Genomic DNA, 14,064 nt, shown 5'->3' with positions numbered 1-14,064 from the left:
ACTAGTTCCTTTTGATTTTAAGAGGGTTCTTGGGAGAACAAAACTGAGTATTGTGAATTGTACTGGCAATTAATCCTGGAAGCTAACAGAAGCCCAGAACTTAATGAGAATTTAAGTATAAATTCACTATTAAAAATGAGAGTGGCTAGATTGTGAATTATTTGCTACAGGATACGATTTCTGTACTTTTATTTTTTCTACTTATGTCTACCTGCAATTTTGTACTTTGGCCACTAGGCGACAGTAAAGAGAGATTAATATTTTGCTGTTTTAAATGCAGAAAAAGTTTCTGATTTACTTACATAACATTTTTTGGGTGGCCACGGTGGTGCAGCGGTTAGCATTGCCGCTTCACAGCAAGAGGTTCTCTGGTTCGATCCTTGGCTGGGGTGCCTTCTGTGAGGAATCTGCATGTCCTCCTTGTGGTCACATGGGTTTGCTCCGGTTTCCTCCCAAAGACATGCTGTAAGTGGATTGGACATTCTAAATTGGCCCTAGGTGTGAGTGTGTGCATGTGTGCGCCTTCTGTGGAAGGTCAGGCGCAGGGCTGGCAACTTTGACACTGTAAAACTCCACTGCCAATCATGAGCAAACAGGTGATCTGCTGTGGCGAACCCTAACCGGGAAAAGCCAGAAGAAGATATGTGAAAATTTATAAATTGAGAAGTTTTTCATTTCATATGCAGGATGGAGCATTTATTTATTTATAGCATCTTTTATACCGAAGTACTGGAATTATTTTTTTTAAATCTGTAACTTGTTTTAATGAGTGACTGTTACTGGGTGGTGTATAATTGATAAGTGGAGTTTTTTGATATATAAAGGCAACAATTTTATGTGGAATTTTATCTGAAGAATTCTTAGTTAAAGCGTTAAGTGTTTTGCTGGGCTTTTAATAAATTGTTTATTTTGCACTGGACATACTGCTTCACAAGTGCTTTTGAATTACACTGGTTTCCCTTTTGGGGGTGCACTTGTTTCTTGTTTTATGTTTTCACATTTATTTTGTACTCCAAATCAGTATCCTGGCTTATATATCTATCCAGTTATATCTATATCAATTTTATATATATATATATATATATATATATATATATATATATATATATATATATATTTATAGATTTACTATCATTATTCTGGATCACAGACCATATGACCGAGTTTCCGAAAACTCAAACATCAAAAAAAAAAAAAAAAAAACACAAAAATCTAATTCTTAAAAAACAAAACAAAAAAAACATAAAATCTACTTCTTTTTACATTTATTCAGGGGGGCCACCCTGCAGCCCCCCCACACCCCCTGCAAATTATATATACCAACTCTAAGAATACACTATAATGAAGAAAAAAGTAAATTTCCTGATCCTTGCTATACCGCGATCTCCATTCAAAAGCTTTGAGTTTTCAAAAACTAAATCATATGGTCACCACAAAATGAATTTCAAGTTTCTGCAAACTCGATCATCTGATAGGGATCCATATCTATATATATATATATATATATATATATATATATATATATATATATATATATATATATATATGGATCTACTTTGATCCATCGAAATTCCACTTAATCGAAACTCACTTACCTATTCCCACTTCAGCGAAACTTCACATTACTGAAAGCCTGGACTGCCGACATCCTATTTAGCCACCATGAAAAAACACACATGGACCAAAACAAAACCCACCAAAGTGGGAGGCTTTGCCCTTCACAACCCCCGATGTGGGGGGGCTTCACCCCAAACCCCCCTACTTAAATCTTCCAACTCCGAGATCACACTTCATTGCAGAAAGGACAAAGGTCAACATGGTGGCCAAGTGGTTCCTTTCTCAGGGAAAGGATGTCGGCAGTATGTGCGTTTGGTAATGTGAAGTTTCGCTTAAGTGGGAACGGTTAAGTGAGTTTCGATTAAGTGGAATATCAATGGATCAAAGTGGATCCATATATATATATATATATATATATATATATATATATATATATATATATATATATATATATATATATATATATAAAATGTCTGCTTGTAAGTGTGCATCTCATTGCATTTTGCTATACCAAGTACTTGTTTCACATATTGTGTCTCCTGACGCACACACATTTATCTTGCACTAAAGGTCAAAGCACGTGTGAGGTTAAGAGTTAGAAATTTCTTAGACTGGTCTGCACTTCCACAAAAAAAAGACAGAGAGGGAAAGTGGATTACAAGGGTCACTAATTCTCCAGGCAGGCAGATTCTCTTAAGCTTATTGTAGGTTCCCAGTAATTGTCATCCAAATGGTTTGGTGGCATTTTAGCAAAAATGAACTGTTTTACAAAGATCACATCTATGATTACTGCAAGGAATTTTTAAAATTGTCCTTAACTCAGTGATAACACTGTGCTGAGGTCAGAGAAACACATCATGGCTTAAATACTACTAAGTCCAGCTTACAAGGACCTTTCTGTATTAGATGTCCGGTGCACTTCACACCCTCCTGGATGATCCCTATGCTTTCTCCTCACTAAAGAGGAAGTCCTCCAGTAGAATAGACTACTTTTTAGAATTAGGGAAGATCATTCCTCTCAAAATGTTTAGATTTTTGCAGAATGTCCAGATGTTTGCCTTTTGGTCTGTTCTTCATAAAATGTGTGGTTTCTGGCAACTTATTAAAAATTGAAGCCCCTAAATAATGACAAACAAATAGTTTTAGACTTCATATCCTTCAGAAAAATGCATGCTAGTGTAATATCTGTTATTCTAGCAACTTGCTATAGCTGTTTTCAAATTTCATGAAAGTAGCTACAGGTCTCGGATTTGCTTAATGATCTAAAGGTGATAATTATCCTACCCAACCCCAACTTCCTGTAACTAGTGTAGTCTAGATACAGATTTGCTGTATCCAGGACTCTATCTTATGAGCCCCCCAAGACTTTGTGTGTTGGAGGGAAGCCGTCTAGCTTATCAGTTGGAGTGGTAAGCACTAGGTAACCTGTCTACCACATAAGGAGTGGTTCTGGCCTAGAAATTGTAGTTAGTGGCCGTTTGGGCAATATTTTCCATCTCTCTCAACTTTCTGATTTGAAAGCCTGCATTTGCACTTGTTTCTGTCCTGTAACTCATCTAGTGCAGATACAGATTCTTAGTTTTAGCACTTAAATTTGCTTATTCGTGCTCAGCACTCGTTCAGAACTTGTAAGCTACTAGTTACTATAGCACTCAGCCTTCCTCATTACATAGAGGAAAACAGTTTTTGTACTTACTTTTCTCACTTGCTTAGAGAAAAACAGCTCTTGTACTCACTTTCCTCACTTATCTAGAGGAAAACAGTTTTTTATTCAGGAATGTCCAAGGGTCAGCTCCCAGTGTTCTCTCCTGTCTATCTGATGAATCTGGGCAACTTCAGGCAATGTAGAAATTGCCTCATGTACACAGACAACCCTCTCCTCCTACCACCCAACACTACAACCTGTAAGAGATGCACTTATCTAGCCAAACTGGAGGTAAAGCTCTCTCCAACCAAGACTGAACTTGACAGTCAAGAGGAGAAGGTAAACATTTGCACCACACCACACTCATCACATAGTCTCACTAAATCTACACCACCAAAATCCACACATAGTAACACAGAAACATTTGCGAGGCTCTCAGTAATAATCTGTCTAAGCAACAGAGACCTCCAAAGCAGAAACGCAAGCAACCTCCATCCCCAACACAACCCAAATGACACATAGCCCACAGATCAGTGTGCCACACAACCACAGCCAATAAGGCAAAACAACGTGCCCAACACACTAGTCATAGGTGACTCTATAGTCAGGCATACTGATGTCCCACTCACCAGGCTAAATATGGAGAAGGTTACTGTCAGCTGCCTGTCGGGTACCAGGATCCACCGCATAACCCACGCACTCAGGTCACTCCACAACAAGTACAAATATAACTCTGTCATTGTCCATGTTGGCCTGAATGACCTGACAGGACCTCCCTGGACTACATGAAAAGAGACATGGAAGAGCTCTCCGATCTTGTAGCCCAGGCAGGTATGACCCTAGCCCTGAGAAGCATTCTGCCATCACCCAGAATGATACCGCAGTACAAAGACAAAATGATTGACTTCAACAATTGCCTAAGCTTCTGGTGTCATTCTAAGGGGATCCAGTATCTGTTTGCCTAGGATGACATGGTCGACAGACCACAATCCATTGCCAGAGATGGCCTGCACCTGTCACCCCTGGGATTCTGGATACTGGCCAAGGCTCTTGCCACCCCTATAGTGCCTTTTTTTAGGCAAGGTTCAAATGACAAATTCACAACCGTAACAGGAACAGGCAAGCAAAAACTGAGGGTAATGTTACTCAATGCTAGAAGTCTAAATCTTAAAATGCACTCACTCGAGGCACTCCTTAAAATGGAGAACATCAATATCTGTGCAGTGACTGTGACCTGGTTCAAGGCTCCAGAGAGCACCCCTGCACTACCAGGCTATAACTCATACCAAACTTTTCGGCCCTGTAACCTGGACCGAAACACCAAAGGTGGAGCCGTGTCTATATTCATTAAGGATATCCACACCTCCAGGCTAGTTTCTCAGCATAATGCATCCGAGGTTATCCAAGTGGAACTAACTCTGGGCAAAACTGCAATCCAAATTGTAGCTTGCTACAGATCCCCCACCATGCCCCAGGATTCCCACTCCTCTTTTCTTGATGTACTGGAAAATATTAGGGTTCAACCAAACACCCTAATAATGGGCGACTTCAACTACCCCACCATTAACTGGGAAAACTACTTGTGTACCAACTCCTTAGCTCAATGCTTTCTGGAAATCATAAACTCCAATGCCCTGGATCAATGTATCCACACCCCCACCAGGGGCAACAATATCCTAGACCTAGTAATTACCAACATGAGTGACCGATGTTCCACACCTGAAATCCACTCCTCGTTGGTCCAGTCTGACCATAACCTAATCACCCTTGATATCCACATCCTACCCCCATCCCCCATTAAGGAAACCATGGTAAAAAATTTCTCCAAAGCCAACTTCATGCTTCTTAAGACAGAAGTGGTGAAAGTACAGTTGTGTACACTTACCATAAATGTAGATGTTCGAGTGTCTTCACTGTTGAGTCATGACTGTAGGGTTCTCCCCTGCCGGCAGGCAGTCCTCGGTCGGCCAGAATCCCAAAGTCTGGGTCCGGCGTCGGCTGCTCAGCCATGCTCCCTGATGTCAGAGCGCCAGAAGTACAAAGCTGACAGCCAATGCCATGTTCTCCAGTTTTTCTTTCCCCAGATGTCAGGAGTTCCAAAATGAGTAAGATCCCATACCCTTTGCAAATACACCTCAGAAAAAGGGTGAAAAAAGGAACCACACAAAAGAAAAAATAAGAGGGGACAGGAGGGAGACTGCAACAGTGAAGACACTCGAACATCTACATTTATGGTAAGTGTACACAACTGTACTATGTTCATCGTGTTTCACTGTTGCAGTCATGACTGTAGGGTTGAATCCCAAAGCAGAATAAAAGGGAGGTGGTCATAAAGTAGAGGGGGCGGCTAAAAGGCCCTGCAAAACTGCAGAAGCAAAGCCTGCCCTAGACTTAGAGTAAAGAGGTAGATTGTAGTGCTTAGAAAAAGTATGCACTGAACTCCAAGTTGCAGCTTCCAAAATGTCCTTGGTAGGAACTCCCCTGAGGAAGGCAGCTGAAGTGGCAGCAGCTCTGGTAGAGTGAGTCCTTATACTCCCTGGGATTTGCTTTCCATGGTGTGAATAGCAAAATCTGATTCCATGAGCAATCCATTTAGAAATGGTCTGTTTTGAAATAGCTTTACCTTGGGAACTTGAAGCAAAAGAAACAAACAATTGCTCTGATTTCCTGATGTCCTTGGTTCTGTCCAGGTAAAAACATAGTTGTCTGTGTACATCCAAGGAATGCAAGATCCTTTCCTCCTTATTTTGAGGAGTGGGGAAAAAAGTTGGCAAGTGAATAGTTTGATTTAAAGCCACTTTGGAAACCACCTTAGGCATGAAAGTAGGATTAGTCCTTAAAGACACCCTGTCTTGATGAAAAATAATATAAGGTTCCACAGCCATGAGAGCTTGCAACTCCAAAACTCTCCTGGCAGAGGTCAGAGCTAACAGGATGGCTGTCTTCCAAGATAAAAACTTGATGTCAGATATGGCAGCAGGCTCAAAAGGAGGTAAGGTGAGTTTTTCCAAAACATAGTTGAAATCCCAAGCAGGAATGGGTGGAGATCTAGGGGGCCTTAAGTTCTTAGCTCCTCTGAGAAACTGTCTCATGAGCTGGTGGGAAAAGATTGGAGGGTCTGTATTATAATGAGCAGAAATAGCAGAGGCATGTATCTTTATGGAAGAGAAAGAGAGACCCTTATGTAAGAGGTCTGTCAGGTAAAGTAAAATCAGAGGAATGTTAGGAATAAGAGGATCTGAATCCCGAGCCTGCATCCAGGAACAAAATCTTTTCCATTTTCCTGCATAAGATTTTCTAGTGCTAGGACGTCTGGCTTCTAAAATGACATCCATAACCTGCTTGGGTAGGAGAGAATGAATCATAGACCCTGGATTAACCAGGCCGCCAGGCTGAGAGTTTTGACATGGGAGTGCAGAACCTGACCCTGGTGTTGGGACAGAAGGTTCGGAGTCTGTGGTAAAACCCAAGGGGGCTCCAGACAAAGTTTTTTCAGTGTTGGGTACCAAAACTGTTGAGGCCAATTTGGGGCCAGCAAGATTATCATCTTGGGCTTGTCCTGTTTGATCTTTAATAATACCCGTGTAAGAAGAGGTAGAGGCGGGAAGGCATATCCCGAGAGGTTTCTCCAACTGAATGATAGTGCATCCATTTTCCAAGCTAGTTCGTGGAATGTCCTGGTGCAATAAATCTGTAGTTGATGATTCAGGTGGGATGCAAAGAGGTCTATGTGAGGACATCCCCAGACTGCTGTAATCATCTTGAATATTTCGGTGTCCAGCATCCATTCGTGTGGGTCCGACAGGTTTCTGCTCAGACTGTCTGCCAGGAAGTTTTGCTTCCCTGGTAGAAACTGAGCTTGAAGGTCCAGTTTGCAAGCTAGAGCTGTGTTCCATAGATTCATGGCTAGTCTGCAAAGGGGATAGGAATGAGATCCCCCTTGCTTGTTTATGTACCACATAACTGTGGTGTTGTCTGTCCATATCAGTAGTTGTCCTGGTTGTAGAAGATTCCTGAAGGCCAATAGAGCTTTCTGAACGGCTAACATTTCCTTTAAATTGATATGCAGGTGCTTCTGATCCTTTGTCCAAAGGCCCTGCAGACAGTTGCCCTGAAAATGAGCTCCCCATGCATAATCTGAGGCATCCGTGGTTAGTATCTGAGTGGCTGGAGGCAGACTGAAGGGTTTTCCTTTGTTTAGAGTACATGCCTTGGACCACCAAAGGAATTCCTTTTGAAGACAAGGCAGGACGGTGATCTGCATGTCTAAACTGTGACAATGCTGAGACCATACACTTTTTAGGTACCAATGTATTTTCCTCATATGTAGTCTTGCATATGGTACGAGAAGGATGCAGGAGGCCATGTAACCCAAAGCCTGCAGGAATTTCCTTGCAGATAGCTGAGTTAAAGTTGCCAAGGTTTTGAAAGTTGAAGCCAGCTGTAATTGTTTTTCATGTCAGAAAAGCCATCTGGGTTGTTGTGTTTAGAAAAGCACCCAGAAAAATTATCTGCTGTGAGGGTGTCAGATTTGACTTTTTTATGTTTACAGTGAATCCCAGTAACTTGAGAAGATTCTGAACAAATTCTAGATGCTGGAGTAAGACATCCTTGCTGTCTGCCTGAATAAAACAGTCGTCCAGATAAGGGTAAATTTGAATTCCCTTGAGTCTGCAATAAGCTACTACTGGAGCCAGGCATTTGGTGAAGACCCTGGGTGCAGTAGACAATCCAAAGGGCAGCGCAGAGAATTGATAGTGCCTCGATCCGGCCTTGAACCTGAGGTATTTTCTGCATTCCTGCCTGATGGGAATGTGTAAATATGCCTCCTTTAAATCCAAAGTTACCATCCATGCATTTTTGGTCAGCATTGGAAGAAGCTGCTGTAGAGTAAGCATCTTGAATTTTGGTATCTCGAGAAAAGTGTTCAAGACTGACAGATCCAGAATGGGTCTCCATGAATTTTGCTTTCTGGGGACTAGAAAGAGCCTTGAGTAAAAACCTTGTCCCATCTCTGAAAGTGGAACCAGTTCTATGACTTTCATAGCCAAGAGAGCTTCCACCTGGTTTAAGGCCTCTAACCATTGATGTTTTGGAAGATCTGGCCATCCGCTTGGTCTTGGTAGGGTATGAAAATGGAATTTGTAAGCTCTTGAAACCACATCCAGAACCCACTTGTCTTGGGTTATATGAGTCCAATTTAGGTGAAAAAGAGAAAGTTTTCCTCCGAGAGGGGCTTCCAGGCAAGAAGTTCCTGCAGCCCAACAGAGGGAGTCATTGAGTCTGTTTTCTATGAGCTTGCAACCTGTCCTCTCCTCCCCTAGGGGTGGAAGCAGTCCACTGTCTTGGTCTATAAGAGACACACACAAGAATGAAAGTGTCAGGTATATCCAAACGCAGTCCAGCCAAGTTTAAACGTGGCTGGACTGCGTTTGGATATACCTGACACTTTCATTCTTGGTCTATAAGAGGCTTGCGTTTGAGGCCTTCCTCGGGAGCGTCTGTATCTACCCCTCTGAGGCCTGTCTGAATTGGGAAAGGACCAATTTTTTGTAGGCCAATTCCTACTAAATCTGGGTGGCTATACTTGTAAGAAATCTTTAACTGTTTGCATGGATTTTGCCTTGTCTTCCATCTTCTTTATCACTTCTTCAGCTTTAGATCCAAACAAAACATTATGCTGAACAGGAGCATCCAATAATTTAGCTTTTACCTGATCTGGCAAGTTTTGTTCCTTTAACCATGCATGCCTTCTAATGACTGTGCCAGAGGCGGCAGCCCTACAAGAAGCCTCCAAGGCATCAAATCCACAGTGTAAACCATGCTTCCCAACTTGTTCAGTGGCATGCATTAAGTCATGTAATTCCTTATCATCTGCACAGGCGGAAATGGAAGTTAGCTTTTGTTTTAAAACAGACAGAAGAAATTGCTGGTATTTCAGCATATGAAACTGACAGTTTAAAGCCCTAATAGATAAAGTAGCAGAAGTGTACACTTTTTTGCCCCATCTTTCTAAAGATCTAGAATCCTTCTTAGTGGGAATGGGGTTTTTAGCAGAAGCGGCCTTAACCCCCTTAGGACCCTGAGAAATGGTTTCAGGATCAGCAGTAGGATTCTTGTATAAAAACTGGTGGGAATCAGGAACCCTGTAATATCTGCCAGGCTTAACAGGAGCTGGAGGAAAAGAGTCAGGAGTTAAGTTAGCCTCTGAAAAAGCATCATCCACAATATCCAAAATAGGAGGAATAGCCAGGGGTCTATGTTGGGGAAGAAGAAGAAAATCCCTTAGTTTTTTCTTAGATTCCGAGTACTCCTGTCCTTCCCAGTGAAAATGTTCCCTCATTTCATGCAAAGTTTCCCCAAAAGAGAAATCCTCAGGGGGAGAAGCTGAAGGAATGGATTCCTCAGCATCAGAATCCTCATAAGGAGGGAAAGAATATTCCTGGTCAGAAGATGAAACTGAAGAAACAGAAGCCTGATCAAAGGAGTCATAATACACTTCCTGCCTTGGCCTTTTATCTGGAGGGGGATGTGAACCCCTAATCATAGTAAGTAAATCCTCCGCCATCTTAAGTAACTGTTTCTGAGACTTGGGTGCCGGATCAGAAGAGGCCTGGGCTGTAGTCTTTGATTTGGAAGGTGTCTTTGCCTTTGTCTTTGGCTTTGCCTTTATTAGAAGCTGAGTAGGCCTGAAAACCCCTTCAGAAGCCGGTACCTGCACAGTGGCTCCGGACCTATCCGAAGGAGCATTGTCCGAAGGTCCTGCAACAGAAATATTCAAAGGCCTAGTTGGCTCCTCGTGGGAGTCCGTTTCGGCCATCAGTTCCGAAATGGCCGACGACAGGGGCTGCAAAAGCGCCTCACTGACGATGGCTGAACCTGAAGCTGGCTCTGCTTGTACAACATTGTCTGATTTGGACCTCGGAGGCCTGTCTTTATCCTTGCGTCGTTTGTGAACTCCGGTAGCCGGAACCGTATCTGACGACATTTTATAATTAAAACGCCTACCGAAGTAATAAAATGCAAAATCGTACCTTCGTTTAATCGTACGTTGATTGAATCTAGCACAAAACCGACAACTAGCTACGTCGTGGTCAGGGCCTAAGCAAGGAATACAGTAAGAATGAAAATCCTTATGAGGTATTTGCTTCTCACATGAAATACAATTATTAACTTTTTCTGACATCGGACTGGAGCAAGAAAAAAGTTTCCCCAACGGGGTATTTAGCTTTGAGTAGGAGAAGAAAGTCCTCGGACTGAAGTACGTTTATAAAAAATTGTCAGGAGTCAGCCGACCGGCACTTGCGAACTGCTATCACCGCATGGCGAAAGACTGGAGAACATGGCGTTGGCTGTCAGCTTTGTACTCCTGGCGCTCTGACGTCAGGGAGCATGGCTGAGCAGCCGACGCCGGACCCACACTTTGGGATTCCGGCCGACCGAGGACTGCCTGCCGGCAGGGGAGAACCCTACAGTCATGACTGCAACAGTGAAACACGATGAACATCTTCATGACACCCATGCAGATGGACAATACAGTTACAAATGCTGAATCCTACACAAATGCACTCTATAAGGACTTACACGAGTGCATGGATCATGCTATCCTAAACAGAACCAAGACGCTATCCTCCAAAAAAAGGAAGCCAATCTGGTGGTCCCCTGCCATAAACAAACTGTACAGCAGAAGGAAGAAACTGTTGCAAAGAGAGTAAAATCCCATGAGTGGAGGAGCTCCCTGGTAGGCCTCAGTAAGAAGTTGAGATCCCTTATAAGATCCTCCAAAGCTAGCTATGAAAACAAAATCGCCACTAATTCTAAGGAGAACCAAAAAGCATTCTATAGCTATGTCAAGAATCTCGATGGCAACACCCAGATCTGCTCTGAGTTACAGCACAACGGCACGAAAATTACTGAACCAACTGATATTGCCAACATCCTGGCAGATAGGTTCAGTGCTAACTTTACCCCCACCCTCACCCCCTAAAGGGCCCATATCTATACAGGAAGAATGCAGTGGCCTAATGGTTAAGGTGTTTGCCTTACAAACACAAGGTACAGGGTTTGAATCTCACAGGGGATAATTAGTTAGGCTTAAAATGGCTTGCAAGGGTAGTTAGCTTAGTACTAACCTATGAACCTATGAACAACTACGCAGGTAAAAGCTGCACTCTCTAAAGCCAAAAACGCAGCATCCATGGAACCGGACAACATCCCAGGCTGCGTTTTATACGAACTTCAGAACGAACTGGCTCTCCACCTAAGCACCATGTACAATAATAGCCTTGCATCAGGCTTTGTGCCCACTGAATGGTGCACAGCAAAAGTTATCCCACTCCACAAAGGGGGAGCCACCACTCATCCCAGGAATTATCTTCCTATTAGCCTGACGAGCCTGGTCTGCAAGACCATGGAATGTATCATCATGGAACTCATAAACAAAGACATTGGTAACCTCCATTCTCTGTATCCCAACCAGTTTGGGTTTGTGAAAGGCAGATCATGCCTCCTGAACCTGATTGACTTCTTTGAGGAAGTCACCAAAGCCGTAGATGAGTGTAAGGTGGTTCACACAGCCTATCTTGACGTCGCCCAAGGCTTTCGACACCATCCTCCATTCTGGAATTATAGCTAAACTAGGTCTAAATCTCTATGTCACAAGATGGGTTGCCAACTGGCTCACTGACAGAACCCACACTGTAAAAGTTGCAGACTCCAAATCTAACTTCAAACCAGTGACAAGTGGAGTATCACAGGGTTCAGTCCTGGGACCTCTCCTGTTTGGTATTTACTTCTCTGAAGTACAGGCTAACACAAAAGGCGTCTGGCTAACGAAGTTCGCAGATGACTGCAAACTAGGAGCCATAGTCAAGCCCCCAAATTATGTGGGCATCCTACTGAAGGGCCTCGCTGAGACAGACGCCTGGTGTCAGAGCCATGGCCTCAAGCTCAATGCCAAAAAGTGCAGTGTCATCTCCATTGGTAAAAACTCTGTACCCATGAACTACCACATAGGCAGCACTCTACTTAACACTGAATGTGTGATGAGACCTTGGTACCCAGGTGGACAGTAGTCTCTCCTTTGATAGTCACATTGCCACAGTAGTCAGAAAGTCCTTCTACATGGCACACCTCATCATAAAAGGGTTCTCATCCAGGAAAAAAGAGGTAATTGTTCCCCTCTACTCGAAACTCATTAGACCCATTATAGAGTACAACGCCCCTTTTGGAATGTACCTGACAAGACATCTGCAGCAGCTGGAAAGGCCAAAGAAGTACCTCACAAAGGGGATTACTGGCCTCAAACAAATGCCCTACACTGACCATCTCAAAAATCTCCAGCTTTACTCCGTAGCATATCGCCTACTCCGAGATGATCTCTGCCTAACATATAAAGCTATGTCAAACCCAGAGCTGTTGGACATGCTACACCTAAAGAAATCCCAATCCCTTTGAGCTACACGCTCTAGGGACCTAAACCTTGTCACTACAATAAACAGGACATGATGGAGGGATAGATTCCTGTCCCAGAGACTTCCCATACTCTGGAACAGGCTACCCATCTATGTCAAGCAAAGTTCTTCATTAGCACTCTTCAAGAAAAATCTTGATGAGTGGATGGGAAATAGGAAATACACCCCAGGGATCACTTCTGTGTCTCTGCTCGACAGTGGCACAGGAAAATAACTTTCTTGGGTGGAGTAAGCCACAGAACCTTGTTGGCTAGGCTTACGTAGGCCCTTGGGCCGATAGCCTAGTACCTACCTATGAACCTATGAACCTATGAACTCTCTGGGAATGAGCCACCAAGATGTTTGCCTTTGTGTTTCTTGCATTTCATTCAAAATGCTATATTGTATTTTTTCTTATACTTCCTATACAAAATACTTATTTCAAAATGAAAAAAAAAAGTTTGAAAAAGATTTCAAGTGTACTTAGAGGTAATTTCCAGCTCATACAAAAAGATCTGAAGGAAATAATAACTTCACCTCAATCTCTGGAAAAGTTTGCATCTGTATGTCTTACCTGCTGCATTTTAGATTATTTCTGGGATCTTTCTCTGCATCACTTCATACTTTCAGTAGGATTTTTTGTTTCAATGCACACTAACAGCAGCATGATGAGCCCATGAAAGAGAGCATTACAAATTCTAAACCTATGAGCCCTGTACAAGCGAGCACAGCTGCACACATATGTACTTATAATAAATGTCAATTATATGCATAAATGTCCAGTGTACTTTTAAGATGGAAGTGAAGAAGCCTAAGAGTGAAGGCATTTTTGAATATTTGCTTTTTAATTGAATTCTGACCTTATTTATCCTTTTTACTTTTTTAAGAAAATAAGTTTTTGCTCCTTAAGTTGTGTTAAGATGGTGGTTTACCATTTCTGTCATGTACTGTTGATGACAGATACCCAACACTGTTAAAATGTAAAATGATATAAGACTTTACAACTTCAGGGTAACATGGAGACACCAGGTACAGTCCCCTTTCCATTAGCTATACAAATGGTGGCTTAATTTTCTACCAATTAAACCATCTCTACCAAGGCAGACCTGGTGCCTCCTCCTGGAATGACAGTATTTATGCTGCTCAACTGTCAGTTTAGAATCAGACAAGAATGTTTATCTGTCATTAACTAAAGATCTGCTTAAAGCCCTAACCAAATTGTTTTTTTTCCTTGGGAAAGTATTTATTTTTGTGAAATTTTGCTAAGTTAGCTGTGATTTTTAGTCTTTGTCCATCCATTATTTTTGGCTTTTTCCAGACTTCTTCACTACAAGTTTGAGAGGTATGGGGAAAAAGCTAGCATGGTCCATCAATGCAGACATAGTGCCCATCCCTTTAACATACCTTGGA

The 14,064-nt window shown here is 42.4% G+C and overlaps 1 protein-coding gene across 2 annotated transcripts in view; it reads right to left on the bottom strand.

Annotated features, from left to right (window-relative positions):
* Positions 1–14,064, bottom strand: part of LOC122798485 (fibrillin-2-like) — a 1,115,712-nt gene that overhangs the window by 678,703 nt on the left and 422,945 nt on the right. The window lies entirely within an intron of this gene.

The sequence above is a fragment of the Protopterus annectens genome, chromosome 3.part1 (genome assembly GCF_019279795.1).
Source record: "Protopterus annectens isolate FY-2018-M chromosome 3.part1, PAN1.0, whole genome shotgun sequence".
Classification (NCBI taxonomy): domain Eukaryota; kingdom Metazoa; phylum Chordata; order Ceratodontiformes; family Protopteridae; genus Protopterus; species Protopterus annectens.
Note: the sequence above shows the minus strand (reverse complement) of the source record. Positions and strands in the feature narration are given on the sequence as shown.